Source organism: Chionomys nivalis, chromosome 15 (assembly GCF_950005125.1).
Source record: "Chionomys nivalis chromosome 15, mChiNiv1.1, whole genome shotgun sequence".
Classification (NCBI taxonomy): Eukaryota; Metazoa; Chordata; class Mammalia; order Rodentia; family Cricetidae; genus Chionomys; species Chionomys nivalis.
Window position 1 is genome coordinate 52,238,591 of NC_080100.1, and position 10,751 is coordinate 52,249,341.

Genomic DNA, 10,751 nt, shown 5'->3' on the forward strand with positions numbered 1-10,751 from the left:
ACAGGGCTACATAATGATACCCTGTCTCAAGAAACAAGAAACAAACAAAATAATAATAAGGTGGAAGTAATTGAGGGAAAATTCAACTTCTGACTTCCATATGCATATATATATACACATGCACTCTGACCTACACACATGTAAAAATAGCAACAGTGCACAGTCACACACACACACACACAGGAAAAAGAAAAATGCGTATACGGAACTTGAGAGGCAGAAAGATTACAAGTTTGAGGCCATGCTGAATACTGAAATCCAGATTCCAACTCAAATAGATGTTCAAAATTCAATTATACTATAATAGAATGAGACATTAATATGCATTCCAATTTCCTTTCTCCCTCATACCATTGTTTGAAGAAAACATTGTAAGTTTAAAAAATACATTTATAAAAGGAAGAAATAACCTATTTTATTAGAAGCAATAATCTCATTGTGCTCCTCACTGATGAAATTGGAGCTGTATATTCTGTTTTATGAGAGATGCTGATGAGATAGCAAAATGAAGTGGCGAGTACCAAGGCGAGGTCATGTGAGCATGGACGAAAGCAGGTGTTTGACTGGTTGACTTCGCAGAAGGTCTGTCACAAAGCATAGCTAACAGCTGTGTGAATACATACACCATGAAATGGTGACAGATCAATAGCAAAGATTATTAGAAGGCATGTTTCAACCCATTGTGAGAAAGGATGCAAAAATGATTATATTAATAGAATTGGCTGACTCAGGATGACTGGCTATCTCTTCCATTCTAGATTCATTGAAGCAGCAACTAGTAAGACTTTGTTGGGATGGCATAGGAGAGATACTTTCATCAGAGAAGAAGCTGAATATAACACCCCTAAAATCATTTTTATTAAGAGATGTGTGACAAGTCTGAACTAACACAACAGTCCCTTCTTATTAGCTTCTCTGTATTTTATCCTTCCAAGAAATCATCCTTTCCAATAGCATTATTCGCCATAGCCAATATACTTACTTCTGCCACTTTCAATGTTTGTGTTTTATATGTAGCCTGCTGAAGAAGTACATTTGCATGGTTTTTGTTTATTATTTATCTCCTTGACTTTATGTTTTAGGTTTTTTTTGAGACAGAGTAACCCAGGCTAGCCTAGAACTTACCGTAGGAGCCTCAGCTGGCCTCAAACTTGTAATCCTTATGTTTCATCCTCCTAAGATCTGGGATTCATAAGCGTGTGCCACCATGCCAACTTCCATTGTCATGCCCCTAAAAGTCAAATTTCTAAGACAAAGTGAAGGATTTAATTTCCCTCACTTGTCCTTTTGAAATTTTCTTATTTCTATACATGACAAGCCAAGAAAGGCCAATGTATTTGGCTGATTGAGAAACGATAAACCCTTCTAAAGCCTCACACAATTTTTTATTTATAGAGTTAACAAAAGAAAGCACAGCAAAGTTGTCATGTCCCCTGTCCTATTGGACTGTACAGAGACAAAAGGGACTCAGTGACAATGCCCTGTTGCTAAGGAGCCAATTCCATGCTGCAACTGAGCAGTTTAATAGACTACAATTGTAGCTAACAGTGAGAGAAAATATCATTTAATATAGAGTTTGGCTGGCCTTTGTTCCTGGCTCCTGTAAGGGAAACAAAATCTCTAGAATTCCCAAGATGTAGAAATGCCTTTATTATTTTTGATGATTGTTATGGTTTGAATGTGAATTGTCCCCCATACGCTCATTTACTTGAACATTTATTTCCTTGCTGGTTTGGGAAGTTTGTTGAACCTTTAGAAAGTTAAGCCTAGCTGAAGTAAGTAGGTCATGGAGCCACTTTGTAGCCCAACTTTATGTGCTGTCCTTTAACCCCTAATCTACCCAGATGTGAACAAGGGGCTGTCTTAAGCTTCCTATTGTTGTGGAATTTTACTTTAACTATGTAAAGGTGTGCTGCATTTGTTTATGCTGCATTTGCTTAACTATGTAAAGATGTGTTGCTGTTTCCTTGCCTGCCTAAGGCACCTGATTGGTCTAATAAAAAGCTGAATGGCCAGCCAATAGCTAGGCAGAAGAGGGATAGGCAGGGCAGAGAGAATAAGTAGGAGGAGGAATCTAGGCTTGAGAGAGAATGAGGAGAAAGAAAGGGAGACACATGGGGCCAGACAACTGCCAGACAGACAGACACAGAAGAAGCAGGAAAGTAGGACATACAGAAGGAAAGAAAGGTTAAAAAAAAAACCCTGAGGAAAAACATAAATGAAAAGAAAGAGGTTAGATTAAGTTATAAGAGCTAGTGGGGCAAACCTAAACTAAGGCTGAGCATTCATAATTAATAATAAGTCATGATTTTGGGACTGACAGTCCAAGAAAGCCTGCTACACCCTATGCCACAGAGTTGCCATCCCTTCCCTATCATAAATTGTAACCCTTCAAACTGTGAGCAACAGTAAATCCTTCTTCCTTCAGGTTGGCCATTCCCAGGTATTTGGTCCTTCCAAAGAAACGTAATGACAATAGAAATGTGATGCCAACAATAGGGTCATTGCTATGATAAACTTGACCATGGGGTTTTATGCCTCCAGAACTGGTTTGCAGGAAGGATGTGAGTTTGAAGGTGCAGCATCCATGCCGTAAGCAGAGCTTAATGGGCAATTCTGATATGGAAGACCAGAATGTTGATGGGGATGTGGACAGTAAAGGTTGGGCTCCTCAGATTTTAAACAGGAGCAGGGACTTGGTCTGGAATTGAGCTGGTGGCTCTTTACATTGTATGCTGGCAAAGAAGCTGGCTGAATTCTACTGATACCTTGAAATTCTGAGTGATGTTGAATTAAAGAGTAATGAACTACATTGTTTATTAGAGGAAATTTCAGAACAGCATAACATTCAGGCTGTGGCATTGTTATTGCTCACTGCTTTTACCCAGATTTACAGTGAAACAGCAGAAAGAACAGAAAAAATATGAAAAACATAGTTTGGCAAGGAGATTGAATGTGGTTATAGTTACAGACAGAATGGACACGGGGCCAGACAAAGCAGAAGTAATTATTAAAGGGAGTAGTGCAACTAAGAAGAAGCCTCAAACTGAACACTTGGACCATAGAAAAGATGGCTGAGGGCAACACCCTAACCTTTGAGAACTCCTAGACATAACAGTAAAAATCCATTTGGAAATTTTTCATTTGAAAACAGACTCAGTGTTTTCTGATTTATATGGGCCTCCTAGGGAAGTAATTTCACAGACTCAGCCTTGTAGGCTGTTATGAGTGACCATCCTCTGAGCTAAACAACTGCCATCTTGGAGCATTCAGCTGTGTGCCCCTTGCAAAAGATCATACCAGCTGGACTTGCTGAAAGTTTAAACCACCACATAGAGAGAGGGGCCTACTCAAGTTTTACTTGAGTATCCAGCTGCTCCTACAACCTGGCAACTCCGCATGTGGCCTGGGGGAGGTGCTGGAGCATATAGAGGCTGGGGAAGACTAGCATAGGGAAGACACGCTCTGTCTATGCAGTATAAAAGGAATTCCTTATCCCTGCTGCATAAAGCTTTTCAGATGTGGCTGGTAGGGGGAGGACCACTCACACCCCTAAGTAACCTCTCTACTATGCTTTCTAGGGAGGTCCAATAAACTTAGAAAGCCCAGAGTGAACTTTGGTGGAATCATGTCTTGGTTTGTTGTTGTGACCTTAGGAAAAGAGGAAGACACTGTTTATGTCTTCCCCTGGAAAGGAATTTTGGCAAAAAGGCACAGAGAGGCCTCTATAGCTGCAATCCAGTAGAGCTAGGCTATAACCCAGCAGCGGTATTTGGCACTATCCAAATATGCTGGCTGTGCAATCATGCAAGATGCAATAGTAGAGAGATGATGGAGTCTTTGCCAAGATCCCAGAAAACCACTGCAGCCCAACAACTATGTAGCAGGGTTGGACTCCATATAAGGAGCTCCTGAGTGTGAAGCTGTGGAGGTTGAACCCCAGTTGTAACTGAGATCCAGCGCACTGGGAATTTCAAAACGTCCAGGCATTCCAAGAGAGAGGTCACGTGTGCTGCAGCCAACACAGCTGGAGAGGGGATACCAAAGCTTGTTGGAGCACAGATATTTCACAATGAGCTCCAGAAGTCAGACATCTGGAGCTGCAGAGTTTGATGACTGTCCTGATGAGGTTGGTCTTGCTTTGGTCTAATTTTCCTTTGCTATATCTACATTTCTTTTGAAATTTGAATATTCTGTGCTAATTTTTATTGAAAGCATGTAACTCTGATTTTACAGGTACTTTGAACTAAGGCTATAATTTGTGTCTAAGAAGGAACTTTGGAACAACATCAGCACTGAAAGACTGTAATACTTTTGAAGTTAGACAGAATGAATTTTACATTGTGAAATGGCCATGAGGCTATGGAGGTCAAGGATGGAGTCTTATTAATTGAATATGAAATGTCCTTTATGTTTAAACCCTGGGATTCCAGGCAGTGGCACTGTTGTGTGATGTTATGGAACTTTAGAAGGTGAGGTCCAGCTTGAGGATGTGGATTACTAAGGGGCACATAAGGTTTTATGTCCCAGATGCACTCCAGCCTTCTCTCTGCCTGACAGTCTACCCAGATAGGAGTGCACAGCTACTACACGCTCCTACTGACGGGGAGCTGTCTGCCTCCGTACCTTCCCTGCTGTAATGAATATGCCCCCACAAACTGTGAACTAAAGTAGTCATTTCCCTTTAAGTTGCTTTGATCACAGTGCCAAGAAGAGTAACTGATACAATGTTTTTTGGGTCATATGGTCAATCAATAATCCCTATGTAGTATCCCTAATGAAGACTCCAGACACTGAGACTCAGGTGAACGTCCTTGATTAGTCATTCATTATTCAATAATGTACTTGAAGTGTCAAATACTGCAAGAATGTAGATGTTGATGTGCTGGGAGGAGAACACAGGCAGTGATGTGCTAGGATGGAGAAATACCACAGTTACCCTAACTTGTGTCTGTTGTTTGATTTTTTTCACCTTCACTATTATTCCATAAGTGTGTGTGTGTTGGCACCTGTGTGTCTTAGCACATACATGACGATTAGAGGGACAACTTTATTGGGTTGGCTTTGTCCTTCCACCTTTACATGGTGCTTTTGGTAGAACATCTCCCTGGCCCTGACTTGTATCTTTTAAGATAAAGCTGTAATCTTGAGTATAGATGTTTCCTTACAGTGAATTGTAAAGTATGAGGACTCCTTAAATTTGTAGCTAGTTAGTCAAAAACGACTTTTGTCTAGGATCCTCTGATCTTGGAGCCAGTACTTGAAATGAGGGAAATCTTGTAGAAGACTCTGCCTTTAGTATGTGAAATTTGACCTAATTCTGAATAGTTCAAATACTTGTTTTGAAGAGTGAAAAGAAAAACCCTCAGTAAACCTCCTCAGAATCCAGGAGACAAGAGATGGTCTTATACATTTTCTGTAAACACTGGGAGGCAAATAAGAGATGCCATCAAGGTGGTTCTTCACGTGTCTTCAGTGGTTTCCTGTTCCAGGAGGATAACAGGACAGTCCACCAAGCTTACTGGCTCCATGGAAACCCTGCATTAAAAGAGGGTATAAAAGGTGTTTACTGTAGTAGGAGCTGCGGGCTGCGTTCCTGCCACCCAGCTCCCAGCCGCCTGGCTAGCTTATGCCCTGAAATAACAACACACAAATTGCATTCTTTTAAACACTGCTTGGCCCATTCCTATTAATGTGTGTAGCACCTTGAGGTGCTCTTACCGGGAAGATTCTAGCCTATGTCCATCCTGGGTCAGAGCTTCATAGCGTCTGCCCTGGGGAGCAGAGCTATGGCGTCTCAGCTCACTTCTCTTCTTCCCAGCATTCTGTTCTGTTTACTCCACCCACCTATGTTCTAACTTATGAGGGCCAAGCAGTTTCTTTATTAATTAACCAATGACCTTCCTCCATCATTTCCCCTTTTTCTGTTTAAACAAAAAAAAAAAGGAAGGCTTTAACTTTAACATAGCAAAATTAAATATAACAAAACAGTTATCAAGTAAAAATTACAGTTACAATATTTATATCTACTTTATCTTTTACCATAACAAAGGAAAACTATAACTATAACTAACCATTCTTCAACTCCATCAAAGACTCCAGAAAGATACAATGTTACCTAAGCAAACAAGAAATAAGCAACTTACAAACTCTAGAAATGACAGAGACATCTCACTGCCTGGACAGTCACCCAAAGTTTCTCTGTACTATTGGGGCCTTCATCTTTGGCCTACAGGCCCATAGTATCCAGAGATATTTCCATGAAGCAGGAAATTTCAAAGTCAGTTCAGTCACTATCTGCTGTGTCCTGCAGAATGTCTCAGAGACTCCTTCATGAATCAGGAACCCCAAAAGGTCATCTCACCTTTAAGGCAAGTTCAGTAGTCCTCTCTCTGCAGGTTCTCTGTGTCTAGTTTATGCAATAGTCCAGGCAAGAGCAGTTTCTTGCCCAAATGGCTAACCAAATCAATAAGAATCCTCTTCGATGCCCATCTTCCTCTTGAAGTAGATTGGTGCTGCCAGGAGCTGAGTGTCTCATTGTCATGAAAAGTCCTAAGTTATTAAAGCATTTAAAATGCCATATTCTCTAGCCTTTGAAAGATATGATGAATGCCTATCTGAAATATATCCATGCACATCTAGAAAATCTAACTAACATGACTACAAACTTGACTATTATAGATGATTATCTATTAACAACCTATATACATTACATTTTTACATGAACTACACAATCACAATACCTTAATCAAGATCAGAAATACATATACATATAACAAAATTGACCTTAAATTTATATCAATAAAGTCAAATCCATACCGATGCAAATTATTCATATCTATATCATATCCCCCTTTAAATGTAAAAGAACATTTATAAACAATATTTGGGAATATGGGCGCAGTTATTTCTCTCCAAACTGCTTCCTGCTGTATGGGGGCGCTGTTATTTAGGTCTTTCATGGTATAACCTGTGTGCTAGATTCATTTCAGTCTCAGTTGGCAGTTAAGTGAAGTGATTTTTTGAAGGTATTCACAGCAACCTTTCAGGAGGGCATGGTCTATCATACCATACTGGGATAGAAACAATCCACAGTGTTTCATCCTCTGTGAAAACAAAAGAAGAAACTCCTTTCCAAAGCATCATGTCCTTAGATCCAAATTTTAAAGTCAAGGTATTTTCAAAATATCTATCTTGGATAAGTTCAGCAGCATTTATAAACAAATATCTTTTAGCAGATGTTGCTCTTTCCTCAGCTTTCAAACAATTCAAACAGAACATAGTAGCATATAGTATCAAGATTCTCATTGTATTTTCCATCTTTGTGCGGCTTTATTTTAACCTCTATTTTGTTTATTTTTACTTTTATTTTTTGCTTTTTGAGACAGGTTCTCTGTATATCTTTGACCTGCAATAACTCTGTAGACCAAGCTGTCCTTGAACTCTCAGAGATCCTTTTGTCTCTGCCTTCCAGGCACTGGGATTAAAGGTGTATGCTACCACACCTTGAAGTCACAGAGGTCAATCTCCCTCTGCCTCCCAAGTGTTGGGATTAAAGGTGTGTACTATCACACCCAACTACTCTCTTTCTTCCTTTTTTTTTGTTTCTTACTTTAAGAACTTTAACTTTTAGCCTGCATATATTTTTAACACACTGTAAACAATTTAGAAGTTTTTTTTTGTCTTTGAATCTTTCTTTACTGTATATCTCTCTTTTTCTGACCACATGAGTCTTTAATTTATCAAGAAATATAGGTAGGATTAAAGCCATGGCTCTGAAGACTGGATCCAGCCCATTCCTTAGCTTTCCAGACTCATGGTGGAGATACCAGTTGTAGCCCTGTTTATCACCACAACTCTGTGGCGTTTCAAGGTCCCTGCCAACAAGCAAGCTGCAGCATTATGTCCACAGACAACACTCAAGTCCTCTCTCTGTAGTCGGCCCTCCTGCCTCAAACAGTCAGAGTTTGCCCTGGCAGGACAGACCAGAAAGCTGGCATTTTTATTTATTTATTTTTTTTATTTCTCTCTCTTTTTTTGTTTTTTTTTCTTGCTGATTTTTTTATTAATTAATTAATTTAATTATTAAAGATTTCTGCCTCTTCCCCGCCACCACTTCCCGTTCCCTCCCCCTCCCCCAATCAAGTCTTCCTTCCTCCTCAGCCCAAAGAGCAAGCAGGTTTCTCTGCCCTGTGGGAGGTCCAAGGACCACCCACCTCCATCCAGGTCTATTAAGGTGAGCATCCAAACTACCTGGGCTCCCACAAAGCCATTACATGCAATAGGATCAAGAACCCATTGCCATTGTTCTTCAGTTCTCAGTAGTCCTCATTGTCCATTATGTTCAGCGAGACCGGTTTTGTCCCATGCTTTTTCAGTCCCCGGCCAGCTGGCCTTGGTGAGTTCCCGATAGATCATCCCCATTGCCTCAGTGTGTGGGTGCACCCCTCGCCGTCCTGAGTTCCTTGCTCGTGCTCACTCTCCTTCTGCTCCTCCTTTGGATCGTGAGACTTCAGTCCAGTGCTCCAATGTTGGTCTCTGTCTCTGTCTTCTTTCATCGCCTGATGAAGGTTAATATTCAGGGGGATGCTTATATGTTTTTCTTTGGGTTCACCTTCTTATTTAGCTTCTCTAGAGTCACGAATTATAGTCTCAATGTCCTTTATTTATGGCTAGAAACCAATTATGAGTGAGTACATCCCATGTTCCTCTTTTTGGGTCTGGCTTACTTCACTCAGGATAGTGTTTTCAATTTCCGTCCATTTGTATGCAAAATTCAAGAAGTCATTGTTTTTTTCTGCTGAGTAGTACTCTAATATGTATATATTCCATACTTTCTTCATCCATTCTTCCATTGAAGGACATCTAGGTTGTTTCCAGGTTCTGGCAATTACAAACAATGCTGCTATGAACATAGTTGAGCATATACTTTTGTTGTATGTTTGGGCATCTCTTGGGTATATTCCCAATAGTGGTATTGCTGGGTCAAGAGGTAGGTTGAACCCGACTTTCCTGAGAAACCGCCACACTGCTTTCCAAAGTGGTTGCACAAGTTTGCATTCCCACCAGCAATGGATGAGAGTGCCCCTTTCTCCACAACCTCTCCAGCAGAGGCTATCATTGGTGTTTTTGATTTTAGCCATTCTGACCGGTGTAAGATGGTATCTTAATGTTGTCTTGATTTGCATTTCCCTGATTGCTAAGGAAGTTGAGCATGATCTTAAGTGACTTTTGGCCATTTGAACTTCTTCTGTTGAAAAGTCTCTGTTCAGCTCAGTGCCCCATTTTATAATTGGATTGATTAACCTTTTACGGTCTAATTTCTTGAGTTCTTTGTATATTTTGGATATCAGACCTTTGTCAGTTGCGGGGTTGGTGAAGATCTTCTCCCAGTCAGTGGGTTGCCTTTCTGTCTTAGTGACAGTGTCCTTTGCTTTACAGAAGCTTCTCAGTCTTAGGAGGTCCCATTTATTCAATGATGTCCTTAGTGTTTGTGCTGCTGGGGTTGTACGTAGGAAGTGTTCTCCTGTGCCCGTGTGTTGTAGAGTACTTCCCACTTTCTCTTCTATCAGATTCAGTGTGTTTGGACTGATATTGAGGTCTTTAATCCATTTGGACTTGAGTTTTGTGCATGGTGATATATATGGATCTATTTTCATTCTTCTACAGATTGACTTCCAGTTTTGCCAGCACAATTTGTTGAAGATGCTCTCTTTTTTCCATTGTATACTTTTAGCTCCTTTATCGAAAATCAGGTGTTCATAGGTTTGTGGGCTAAAGTCAGGGTCTTCTATTCTATTCCATTGGTCGACTTCTCTGTTTTTATGCCAGTACCAAGCCGTTTTCAGTACTGTAGCTCTGTAATAGAGTTTGAAGTCAGGGATGGTAATGCCTCCAGACAATCCTTTATTGTATAAGATTGTTTTGGCTATCCTGGGTTTTTTGTTTTTCCATATAAAGTTGATTATTGTCTTCTCCAGATATGTGAAGAATTTTGATGGGATTTTGATGGGGATTGCGTTGAATCTATAGATTGCTTTTGGTAGAATTGCCATTTTTACTATGTTGATCCTCCCAATCCAAGAGCAAGGGAGGTCCTTCCATTTTCTGGTGTCCTCTTCAATTTCTTTCTTCAAAGACTTAAAGTTCTTGCCAAATAGATCTTTCACTTCCTTGGTCAGAGTTACCCCAAGGTATTTTATGCTATTTGTGGCTATCGTGAAAGGTGATGCTTCTCTGATTTCCCTCTCTGCTTCCTTATCCTTAGTGTATAGGAAGGCAACTGATTTTTTGGAGTTGATTTTGTATCCTGCCACATTACCAAAGGTGTTTATCAGCTGTAGGAGTTCTTTGGTAGAGTTTTTGGGGTCAGTTATGTATACTATCATATCATCTGCAAATAATGAAAGCTTAACTTCTTCCTTTCCAATACGGATCCCCTTGATCCCCTTATGTTGTCTTATTGCTATTGCTAGAACTTCAAGCACTATATTGAAGAGGTATGGAGAGAGTGGACATCCTTGTCATGTTCCTGATTTTAGTGGGATGGCTTTGAGTTTTTCTCCATTTAATTTAATGTTAGCTGTCGGCTTGCTGTAAATAGCTTTTATTATATTTAGGTATGCCCCTTGTATCCCTAATCTCTCCAAGACCTTTATCATAAAGGAGTGTTGAATTTTGTCGAATGCTTTTTCAGCATCTAATGAAATGATCATATGGTTTTTTTCTTTCAGTTTATTTATATGGTTGAT